Below are 12,561 nucleotides of genomic sequence, written 5' to 3'. Positions count from 1 at the left end.
TTTTGAATACTGGCCAAGGCTCTTGCCATCCCCATAGTGCCTTTTTTAGGCAAGGCTCAAAGGACAAACCAACCACCATAACCAGCACAGGTAACCAAAAACTAAGGGTAATGCTACTCAACGCCAGAAGTCTCAACCTCAAAATGCACACACTTGAGGCTCTCCTTAGCATGGAAAAAATCGATGTTTGTATAGTGATGGAAACCTGGTTCAAGGCTCAAGAGAGCACCCCAGCACTGCCAGGTTATAATTCATATCATACCTTCCGGCCTCAGTTACCGGATTGCAGTACAAAGGGCGGAGGTGCATCCATATTCATCAAGGATACCCATAACTCCAGATTAGTAGCGCAGCATGATGCCTCAGAGATCATCCATGCGCAACTATCAGCAGGCAAAACCACATTTCAAGTCATAGCCGGTTATAGATTGCCCACCATGTCCCAAGATGCTCACGCTGCATTCCTTGAGACATTGGAAAATATAAAGGTCCTACCCAACACCATAATCTTGGGTGATTTCAACTACCCTGGTATAGACTGGGTGAACTAGCAATGTGCTCAGTGATTCATAGAATTTATAAATTCAAATGCCCTTGAACAACTAGTATGTTCCCCCACTAGAGGGGACAACATATTGGATTTAATCATCACAAATATGGGCGCCCATTGTACCAGACCCATTATCACCCCCTCCTTGGTCAGATCCGACCACAAACTGATAACCCGGGAATCCTCACTCCTCCACCTCCCCCAGTCAAAGAAACCATAGTCAAAAACCTTTCCAAAACAAATTTCAAACTACTTGCATCCGAAGTGGAAAGCTTCACTATTCCCTTGCAGAAGGATAATGATATCCAGGATGCGGAATCCTACACCAAGGCACTCTATATGCATCTTCAGGATTGCATTGACCATGCTATCCCAAATAAAACCAAGACTCCTTCCTCAATCAAGAAGAAACCAGTCTGGTGGACCCTGGCCATAAGCAAACTTTACAATAAAAGGAGGAGACTTATACAAAAAAAGGCCAAATCTCAAGTAGAAAAATCATCCCTGATCAGCATTAGTAAGAAATTGAGGGCCCTCATCAAGTCAACTAAAGCTAATTTTGAAAAGAAAGTTTCCAAGGATGCCAAGGATAACCATAAGGCCTTCTATGGCTACGTCAAAAACCTAAATGGCAACGCTCAGGTCTGTTCTGAGCCAGTACAAAATGGAACAAAATACACTGACCCTTCTGACATTGCCAACATCTTGGCTGACAGGTTCAGTGCAAATCCCCCCCCCCTCACCACCTACAGGGCCTATTACCATTCTAGGGGATTGTGTAAGTCCAATTATTACTGATACATTGGTTAACAAGGCTCTATCTAAAGCTAAAAACACTGCTTCCATGGGACCAGATGGTGTCCCAGGCTGTGTCATACGCGAGTGCCAAAAGGAATTAACCCCGCATCTTAATACCTTGTTCAATCTCAGCCTCTCCACAGGATATGTGCCCATAGAATGGCGCACGGCAATGGTGGTCCTGCTACACAAGGGTGGGGCCACAACTGACCCTGGGAACTACCGACCAATAAGCCTGACCAGTCTGATCTGTAAGGCTATGGAGCGAATCATTATGGAGAGATTGGGAATCTCCAGTTGCTGGACCCCACACAGTTCGGCTTTGTCAAGGGCAGATCATGCCTCCTGAACCTGGTGTATTTCTTTGAGACAGTTACTCAGGCTATAGATAAGGGAAAGGAGGTACACACAGCTTACCTTGACCTTGCTAAAGCATTTGACACCATTCCCCATTCAGGTATTATTGATAAGCTCACCAGCCTGGGCATAAACCCTTACGTCACAAGATGGATCGCAAACTGGCTCTCAGACAGATCCCATAAAGTAAGAGTAGCGGGATCTATGTCCGAATCCAGACCAGTAATGAGTGATGTGCCTCAGGGCTCTGTTCTGGGGCTCCTCCTTTTTGGCATATACTTCTCAGAAGTACAGGCAAGCATGGAAGGGCTGTGGCTGACTAAGTTTGCGGACGACTGCAAACTGTGTGCTATAATAGAGTCTCCAGCTGACATGGAGATCCTCCAGAAGGGCCTAAATGAGACTGATGCATGGTGTCAAAGCCATGGTCTCAAGCTAAATGCAAAAAAATGCATAGTAATCCCCTTTGGAAAAAACAGAGTACCCGCAAACTACAACATAGGAGGTAATCTCCTGAAATCTGAAGAAGAAATAATGGATCTAGGGACCCAAGTAGATAGCTTTCTTTTGATAACCATGTTGCCAAAGTGGTTAAACAAATCCTTCTATGTGACCCATCTGATCACGAAAGGGTTCGCATCAAGATCTAAGGATGTAATGGTGCCCCTCTACCCTTTCCTCATCAGACCCATTATTGAGTACAATGCACCAATTGGAATGTACCTGGCTAGACATCTCCAGCAGCTGGAGGGACCACAAAGTTACCTAACCAAGAGGATTACTGGCCTCAAACAGTTGCCCTATGCAGTATGATTGAAAAAGCTAAGACTGTTCTCGGTTGCATACCACTTTCTCAGAGGCCATCTCTGTCTAACGTACAGAGCCATGTCCAACCCAGAATTGTTGAACATGCTCCATCATAGCAAAACCAAATCTACCCGAGCTACACGCTCTAGGGATATAAACCTCAACACAACAATGAATAGAACATGCTGGAGGGATAGATTTCCTTTGCAGAGACTTCCCTTACTATGGAACAGGGTCCCGATCTACATAAGACAGAGCTCCTCACTATCACTCTTCAAGAGGAACCTTGATGAGTGGATGGGTAATAGAAAGTTCACACTGGGGATCACACCAACAGCACTACTAGATAGGGGCCAAGGGTACTAGCTGTTAGTACAAGGGTCTAGGGAACTACTAAAGGGGCGGTGAATACCGCACAACGTGGCTGGGCTAATATATGCCTTCGGGCAGATAGCCCAGTACCAACCTATGAACCTATATATATATCTATATACATACACACAAAGACACACACACACACACACACACACACACACACACACACACACACATACATACATATATATATATATATCTATATATATATATATATATATATATATATATATATATATATATATATGTGTGTTGTTGTGTCTTTCGGCTTTTCCCGGTTAGGGGTCACCTCAGCGGAACTCCGGTCTGCTAATGATTGGCAGTAGATTTTTACGTGCCGAGTTGCCAGCCCTGACACACAACCTACAACAAAGGTATGCCCATTCACGCATGTCTCCAGACAGAAGATGCTCTAGCTGAGAATCAAACGGGACAACATCTTACTGTAAGGCGACAGTACTACCGCAGCACCACCACCTCAGTTTATAAATATATATATATATATATATATATGTATATATATATATATATATATATATATATATATATATATATATATATTTATATAATACATAGGGTCTATATTATATAGTTGAAGTTTCAAAACTTTAAACATCACATGAGCGAACCCATATGAGCGAAGTTCGAAATATCGACTATATAATAAAATAAAAAAAACTTACCTTACCTTGCTGAGCAGGGGGGCAAGCCCTCCTGCACCCCCCACCCCCCCTACTTAAACATACCAACTCTGAGAATGCACTTGAGTGAAGAAAGGGAAAATTTCCTATTCTGCATGTGAAAAGCCATTGATTTTCACCTTCGACCTTTCCGATCATATGTCAACCATCTATGATTCGAACATGGGAACGGTCGCTCATCTTATGAATTTATATAAATATATATATATATATATATATATATATATATATATATATATATATAAATATACAGATATATATAACTATATATATATATATATATATATATATATGTGCGTATGTACATGTATACATATATCTACATATGTATATATATATATATATATATATATATATATATATATATATATATATATATATACACATACACACACATAATATATATATATATATATATATATACACACATAATATATATATATATATATATATATATATATATATATATATATATATATATATATATATCCATATCCTTGTGTAAACATGAGTGTTATATACACCTTTCCACATGTATCACACCATATTTATCTGATATGTGTATATTTAGATATAACAACATACTGATTCAACACTATTTTCACTAACAAGTACTACACAATTGTAGAAGTCAAAGTAGTTGTTCACTGCTATTCAGTATGTGTACTGACAGATATAGTTGAAAAAACAACAAACTTTTTTACAGCTGTGATGGCTTAGTGGTTAACTACTGTGTCTATAGTGTACAGGGTCTTTGGTTGAAGCCTTGCTAGGGCTGTTTATGTTGTTGCTAGGCAAAAGAAGGACTGTTGGATACAGAATGGTTAAGGCAGTTTTGAGCAGCTTTAAGTGGGTTTGCCTGGGTTTGTCCGATGGTAAGCGGTGTTAACGTACAGATAAATGAAAAGGGGTTTACACCATTTCAACTTCGCTTACCACTGTGCAAATGTGCTTAGCATTTACATTTAAGCAATTCTTACACCTGCTAAGCATAACTTAGCCTTGGTAACCAGTGATCACATTCCAGAGTGAGAAAATAGCAGGGTAATGACATCTTTAATATGTATATTTAATTCCATGTACATAACATGCTTCTATGTGCTGTCATTACAGTAGCAAGGGGTGTGAGTATACTGTATGGGACACCTGAGTATATATGGCTAGTACAACAATCTTTGATCTTTGTATGTGTTTCATACATGAGTAGTATCCCAGATTGTATGCAGTCACACTTGCATGTATTGTATCATTATATTAATATTGTTAACAGTGCTTTCCCAAGTAAGAGTAGATTGCAGATTGTAGTACTAGAACCATACACCCCTGCATGCAAAGCTGGACTCTGAGTACTGACTATTGTGTTCTTGGTGTGTGAGCTGCATGTTAAATATTTGCTACTGTATATTGATCTGATATGTGGATATCAACTGTAGACCACTATGTGTATAGGACATGTATTTGTGGGCTGCTGTCATGTAGTAATGGCATACCTATCAGTGTCAGACGTCTGTCTGTCAAAGCATTCATCCTAATGCATAACCTGTTGACTAGCTGATTTCTGTCTGTCCTCTATACAGATGTGCAGATGTCAGGTATCCATCTTGGCTGCTTACAGGCAATCTATGCTTGACTGACACTGACATGTTTGCCCAGCTGTGTTATGAATTCCACAGCTAGAAAACCCCACCCTGTATGCACCACATGCCATGGATACCTCAACTAGACTACCACAGTCAACAGAACATGCTTGAGTACAGGTCTCCAACCCAGACACTGGCCATGTTATGTAATATATGTTGCATACATGTCAATTGGAGCACCTCAGTGGCCCTCTGCAAGAGACAACCAGATGATTGGATGTTGCATTTAACTGTCACCCTACACTGAGGATCACTCAAGTGGTATCAGTTGATATATGGCCTGCTGACAAATGTCAGGTGACATGATACCACTGTACCCACATCCCCTACTCTTCTCATCTCTCCATGGACATTATACTGGTACATACCTAGGAAAATCTGCACCTATGGACCCCAGTGCTCACAAATGTGTCAGTATGCATTGCTGAGAATAACAGTGTCTGTGTGTTTGTAAACTTGTAGTTGATAATACCCGGAGGGCCTTCTCACCCACTACACCCCCCATTGTCATAGTTAGAAATTGCTGCTGCTGTAATGGACATTACATGTACCTTGTTACACTCTTCATCCTATGGGCTACCTGGAGCTTGCAGTACCAGCACAACATTGTTGTAAAATGGGTAGATAAGCATGGGTTACCCTCTGAGTCCTGGTAAGTGTGTGTATGTGTGCAAGTGTGTTAATTTGTAGGATACTGCATTCTGAAGCCACATTTTCCAAATACAATACACCTTGCCATAAATTATAAGGGATAGTGATGTTGCTGACATTAGGAGAGCAATGACAAACCCTCACCCTTCTATCCCTGTGGCATGTGCAATAAATGCATATCACTGTAGTAGCACTAATGAGCTAGACAAGGGGTTGTATTGCAGTCCAGGTCAATGTGTGATTGTGGGTATATCAGAGTATTATCATGGGTTTCAGTGAGTAAAATATCCAATGTGGGGTGTGGGTGCTGGGTATACTGTCTTTACACCATGATATCCCCAGTACATGTCCCAAGATCCACTGTATGAGGACCACTGTCACCATCAACCATACATGTAACTGATTACACTGTCCAGCCCAATGATGCATGTGCTGTGTGCAAATTATCTGTAACAGAATGGACTCTCTGACAAGGTAGTTAGCACTGATAAACTAAGGTCTCTCAGATGCATCTATGACTGTTATGTGTTTGTCAATATGTATATGACAGTATGTCATAATATGTATTGTTCATTAACGCCAATTACATGCCCCATTACCATACTGTACAAGGCCTGGTGATGTTCTTCACTTAACAAGAACCTCAGGATACACCTCATCCTAAAAGCTGTGTGGTGTGTGCAATTAAGGCCAAACACATTAGTAGCAATAAGTACCTAGGTAGGGGTTCTACTCTCAGTGTTGCCAAGCAAGTGTGTGTTTATGTGAAGGGATCTACTTCAGTTTGTAGAAAATACATGTCCCAGGAGGTCATCTGTCCAAGAACTGACTGGCAAATGCTAACATTTCAAAGGAATCATCTTGTGGAAATTCATTCCATCAAAACTACTAGTAGATGTGTAAATGCCCTCTTCTCCACTGTACAGCTGTACAGCAATACTGAAGTTGGTATATATAGTTGGGTGTGGTTGTTGTGGGCACAGCCACCCTCATTGGGGTTATTGTTGTGTGTATCCCCCCACTAAGTCTGCTGTAATAATGTACAGTTTATATTAACAGGTTAAGTAGTTGTCAATCACACTATGTGTGGTTCTACACCACCCCACACTCTCCAAAGTGGAGGGCTGTGCTACCCACACCAGCACACCTATGTTTACCAACTCCAGGATTGCACTAATTGGGGAAGAGGACATATACCTTGCCAGTACCATCGTCAATGACATTAAACTAGCAGACTGATTATTTACTGATGTGATGTTTTGCCTATTTTGTCTTGGTGGCATTACATAGGCTAAAATGGGTTCACTACAAAATTAAGTACATCCACGTGTACAGTATTTTCTGTGTATTGCATCAACACCAAAGCCTCTGCTTGTTTGTGTGTGTGTTATACACAAACATGTAGTGTGTGCCACCCAGTACACTTACCATTGTCCATTGTAGTAGGGCTGCTGACATTAGCCACCATGCACTCACCTGTATACATCCCTCAGACCTAACAGCCATGTGGCACATGCAGTAACTGTTATACAGACATGTTACTTGTGTTCAGCTGTACCCAGGATATGACACAATGTGTCATCACAGTAACAGTCCCCTTGTAGGAAACAACAGCAGATGAACATCCTGCTGACACATAGACACCTACAACACAAACTGAATACATTATGGAGACCACAATCATTCAGTGTTAATAACAGCAATAATGCATCATGGCTGGACAGCTACACATCCTGACATGTAAGCATTAAAAATTCCAGCTGAAAACATGTTACACAGCATTTCATTGTTAATCCTTAGTACATTCACCTTGTGCATCAGAATCATATTAGCCTGCCCCTGCATCAATGGTATGGATGACAGGGATGTGGCACAGGTATCATCATATGCACAGGGTGTGTTGTGGGTTTGCCAGAGACCTAGGTTGAGCCATATGGTTGACATCATGGTTGTGTGTGTGTGTTAGGGGGTTTTGTTATCAATTTGGCTGCGCAGCTGTGGTGTGTGTCAGTATGGAGGTGCCCTAGCTGATTTTGTGATGTGTGTGTGTGTGTGTGTGTGTGTGTGTGTGTGTGTGTGTGTGTGTGTGTGTGTGTGTGTGTGTGCACACAGTTCTGTCATGTGGCTGCCCTATACAGGGATTTGTTGGACAGCTGCAAACCATTCATGGCAGGGTGTGCAGTTCACCATCTCCGGCCACGGACACGAGATACGTGTCTGCCAAGGGTTCCACAGGCACTACCTGGTACAAGCCCAAATATGGTACTCTGACCTGATGATGACAAATGTCTGCTGGATCCGGGTCCCTTTTGGGACTGACCAGGACCATGTGTACATGGCCTGTTGTGTTGTGATGTGGACAGCACCCCCCTGCAGTGCTAGTGCTGGTACTGCCACTACAGGAGTGTCTGTGACTTGTTGCACATCCACATAGACCTGCACCTGTTGGTGTTGCTGACCTATGGCCTGTTGTGTTGTGATGTGGACAGCACCCCCCTGCAGTGCTAGTGCTGGTACTGCCACTACAGGAGTGTCTGTGACTTGTTGCACATCCACATAGACCTGCACCTGTTGGTGTTGCTGACCTACGTCCATGTGACTGTCACCCTACTCCCACCATATGTTCTAACACAGACATTGCATGGTCAAGGATTCCCACCATCTCACCCAACCGTCTATCCAGGACCTCTGCAAAATAACGGTGGGCACCTGCAAGATCACGGATGTTGTCAAGTACAGCAGAATGTGTAGCACTCTGGAGCTGCAGACTCTGTCTGGTATAACGTTCCATACATGCCTGTGCCTCATTGACGGCCTGAAACATGTGTCTGGTGACACCTGCTGTGGCACTTCTGCCAGGGGCATGATGGCCAGCAGCCCTCCTATGAGCACCCATGTACATCTGCCTGTCTGGTACCTCGCCGGTCATCTGGCTATGGCTGCTGTGTACAGACTCACTTGCCATAGTCACCACACTGTCCTGTCCCATGCCACCACCCACCAACTGTCCCTCATCTATGGCCACTGGTGATGGGCTATGTATAGGCATTGTGACTGTGTGCGGGGATGGGGTAGATAAAAGTGGGATGTCAACCGATGGAACAGTTTCAGCCCCTGACAACCCTGCCTGTCCCTCACCATATCTATCATCATTGTCAGAGTTTGTATGGACACTAACAGCAGTTTTCCTGTAGGAGGGACCCTGACTCACCTCACCATCTGTGAGGGGAAAATAAAAACATAATTTAAGACCTGTACATCATTGCTTACCTCTACACACATGCACACACTTACAGGTGAGGTGGCACAAAGATATTACACAAATCTCTCATTACCCAACAGTCAACATGCATGACATATGTCACTCAACAGCATGCACTGCAGCTATAATCAATCCCTGTTACCAACTTTATACATCTCTGTGATGCATGAGTTGTGTTAGTAGGTGATGTCCCTTCCCCTGGAACACACTGCACCCATGTACACAGTATTGCTGCACCTGTTCAGCACCCTGGCATGTACTGTGCACCATACCTCATGAGTGTACACAGCATTGCCTAGTGTCCCTACTGAATGTGGCAGTTATGTTTGCTCTGTTGCTCATAGCCGCTATGTGTTTGTCTGACACATACCTGGGATGATATGAGGACAGATATCAATAGTGAATGCCTGACCTCTAATTTTCAGATCTCATCAACAGCAGTGCATGTATGGGCAATAAAATCCAATTACACTGACAACCTTCAAAGCTTACTGTGGCTATGAGGTGTGTACACACCCTTACTGACATTCCAGCCTCTTCCCTGATATGCAATAGTGCCACAATACTGCATATGTTAACATTACACACACCTGGTATGTGACATATGACTTGTGCAATCAAATGCATTATCGAACAAATGTGTTAGTTGTGCAGATGCTGATTGAGATGCATATAATATGTGGGTTGCATAAGTGTGCATACCCTTAACACAATGGTATGTTGCAGCACCTGTTAAGTGAACTACAGCAGTCACTATTCCTGGAAGGGGTATACTAGCATGGCCCATCTTCACTTACCATTATTTGGTCACTCCGCCCTACAAATCTCCCCCAACTCTGCCGGATTGCAAGGTCAGCTCATGTGCACAGGCCTTGGAGGTCACACAGTGCCTTCAATATTGCTGTGGAGTCAGGGTTATGTCTGGCACAATTCATAACTTTGACTGTATTCAGATACAGCCATTCTTAGCAAGCTTTGGATGTATGCTTCAGTTCATTGTTGTGTTTCTGGATGACACCCCACCCCATCCTCAGCCTTTTTGAAGATGCTTGACAACTATGGGCCACACATGAGTGTCATTTTGCAGTGTTCCAAATTCAGAACACCATGTCTACCGGCCTAGTTCCTGCTAATGAACAGCAAACCTAAATGTGGTGTCAGGTATTGCTTGTGCATCACATGTAAGCACATTTTCTTGTGTAGTGCTCAAACAACGGCAGTTACATTTTCTGATGGAAAAATCTGTATGCTGCATACTGTCCGAAGTTAACTTTTAAGTGCTCAAATGACAGTTACATTCTGGTCTCCTGTTAAGCTGTTTATGTGCATTTCTGAAGGCAGTGCTTATACTTACATTCTGCATGGGCTCTACTGAAAGTACATTTTCTGGTGTAGTGGTTACCTCTCAACTGTACAGACCTTCAAAGAATGTCTAGATTTTTACCTCATATTTTTGGTCTGTTTTTCATAAAATTGTGGTTTTCTGACAAATTAGTGGCAAGTCATTAAAGACTGAAGTTAGAAAATAATGACAGACATTAGAGTTTTAGACTCCATACCACTTAGAAAAATGCATGCTAAAGCAAAGCCTGTTATTCTATCAACTTTCTAAGTCTGTAATAGCAATATTTTAAAAATGTCCCTATTTTTGGGCATTTGTCGCACTTTTATTTATGGCTTTGTCCATATTTATTCCTCTAACAGGTTGAGAGGTATGTGTAGTGCTCAAACAACAGCAGTTACATTCTCTGGTATAGTGCTCAAACAGCAGTTACATTATTCTCTGGTGCACTGCTCAAACAAAGGCAGTGTGTGCTCTACTTTTAAGTACTCAAATGGCAGTTACATTCTGGTCTCTGACTGTGTGTGTCAGACAGTGCGAGGAGAAATCTGTATGATGCATACTGTCCGACGTTAACTTTTAAGTGCTCAAATGGCAGGGTCTCCTGTAAGGCTGTTTATGTGAACTTTCGAAGATAGTGCTCTGTGTTTATATTCTGCATAAGCTCTACTGTAACACATTTTCTGGTGTAGTGCTCAAACAACGGCAGTTACATTTTCTGGTGGAGAAATCTGTATGCTGCATACTGTCCGAAGTTAGCTTTTAAGTGCTCAAATGCTCTACTTACTAAGGTGTGTGTGTGTGTGTGTGTGTGTGTGTGTGTGTGTGTGTGTGTGTGTGTGTGTGTGTGTGTCTGTGTGAAATGTCCCAGTTAGGTATATCTGGTGGTTACAGTTACTCATACTCAAACCCTGTACCTTAAGTACAAGGTGCAAGAGTCTAAATTCTCTACCCATAACTCCTTGAATTGAAGTGGTGGTGGTAAGTCCATAGTTCTCAGTTGTCCAAAGTTTTACAGAATGTCTGGAACATTTGGCTCATAATGTTGGTCTGTTCCTCTTAAAATTTGTGGTTTTCTGGCAAATCGGTGAGAATTGAATTCACTAAATAATGATAGCCATTTAAGTTTCAGTCTTCCTATCTTTCAGGAAATGCATGGTAACACAAAACATTTTATTCTAGCAACTTTACTAAGATTATACAAGCGATGTTTAAAATGTGTCCATGGCTTTGGGCCTTTGCTCTCCCTATAAATGTTGGCTTTTTCCAGATTTCTTGTAATGCGTAGTTCTTCAGGGGGAGAGAAGTTTAGTGCTGCTTATGCCAAGTCTGTTCATGTTGTTAGTAGCACAACAGATAGAATGCTTGCTTTTGATGCAGAAGACTGTGGGTTTTACTCCCACAGTATGCAGATGGATTGCTGATACTGTACTGTGTTGTATTTCTAAAGTGGGTGGATGCTGCAGTCCTCAGAATGCCCTCTTTGACAGAGATACCTAGTAACTAGGAACCTGTTATCAGTTTGCCATCCATTACCTATTGCAATATTACTTGCTTACTTTTTTAATGTAACATAAGCAATTTATTCCTCAAGGACAACAGGAACTTTATTTGTAGATGAAACAATGAAATATAAAAGTTGTTCGCTAGCAGCAACCTCTTCATTATAGTTACAGATGTCTTTAATATGGAATTATTTAGAAGACTTTTACTTCTGCAAAGGTTGTGCATATTTATGGATACTGGTGGATTGTAGATGTTTGAGTAGACTTTTATGATGGAAATGTTCTGAATTGGGCAGTTTTGTCATTATTGGTTCGTGCATTTTGTTTCATTGCTTACTGGAAAAATGTTCAAAACAATAAATTTAAAATGTGCTCAAAAAAGTGTGCTGTATTATACAAGGAATATAATTTAATACAGTCAGGAAGATGTATCAAAGAATATGTGTATGTTTCATGTGCAAGGGGCCTATGATTTGAAAACAGCCCAAAGTGACAGATGCATTTTCTTTTAATGTGGTTTTCAATGTGGGTTCAATGAATGTGAGTTTCAAGGGCAGAGAAGTTTTAATGCTA

The sequence above is a fragment of the Protopterus annectens genome, chromosome 7.part0 (genome assembly GCF_019279795.1).
Source record: "Protopterus annectens isolate FY-2018-M chromosome 7.part0, PAN1.0, whole genome shotgun sequence".
NCBI classification, from domain to species: Eukaryota; Metazoa; Chordata; order Ceratodontiformes; family Protopteridae; genus Protopterus; species Protopterus annectens.
This window is presented reverse-complemented; position numbering follows the sequence as displayed.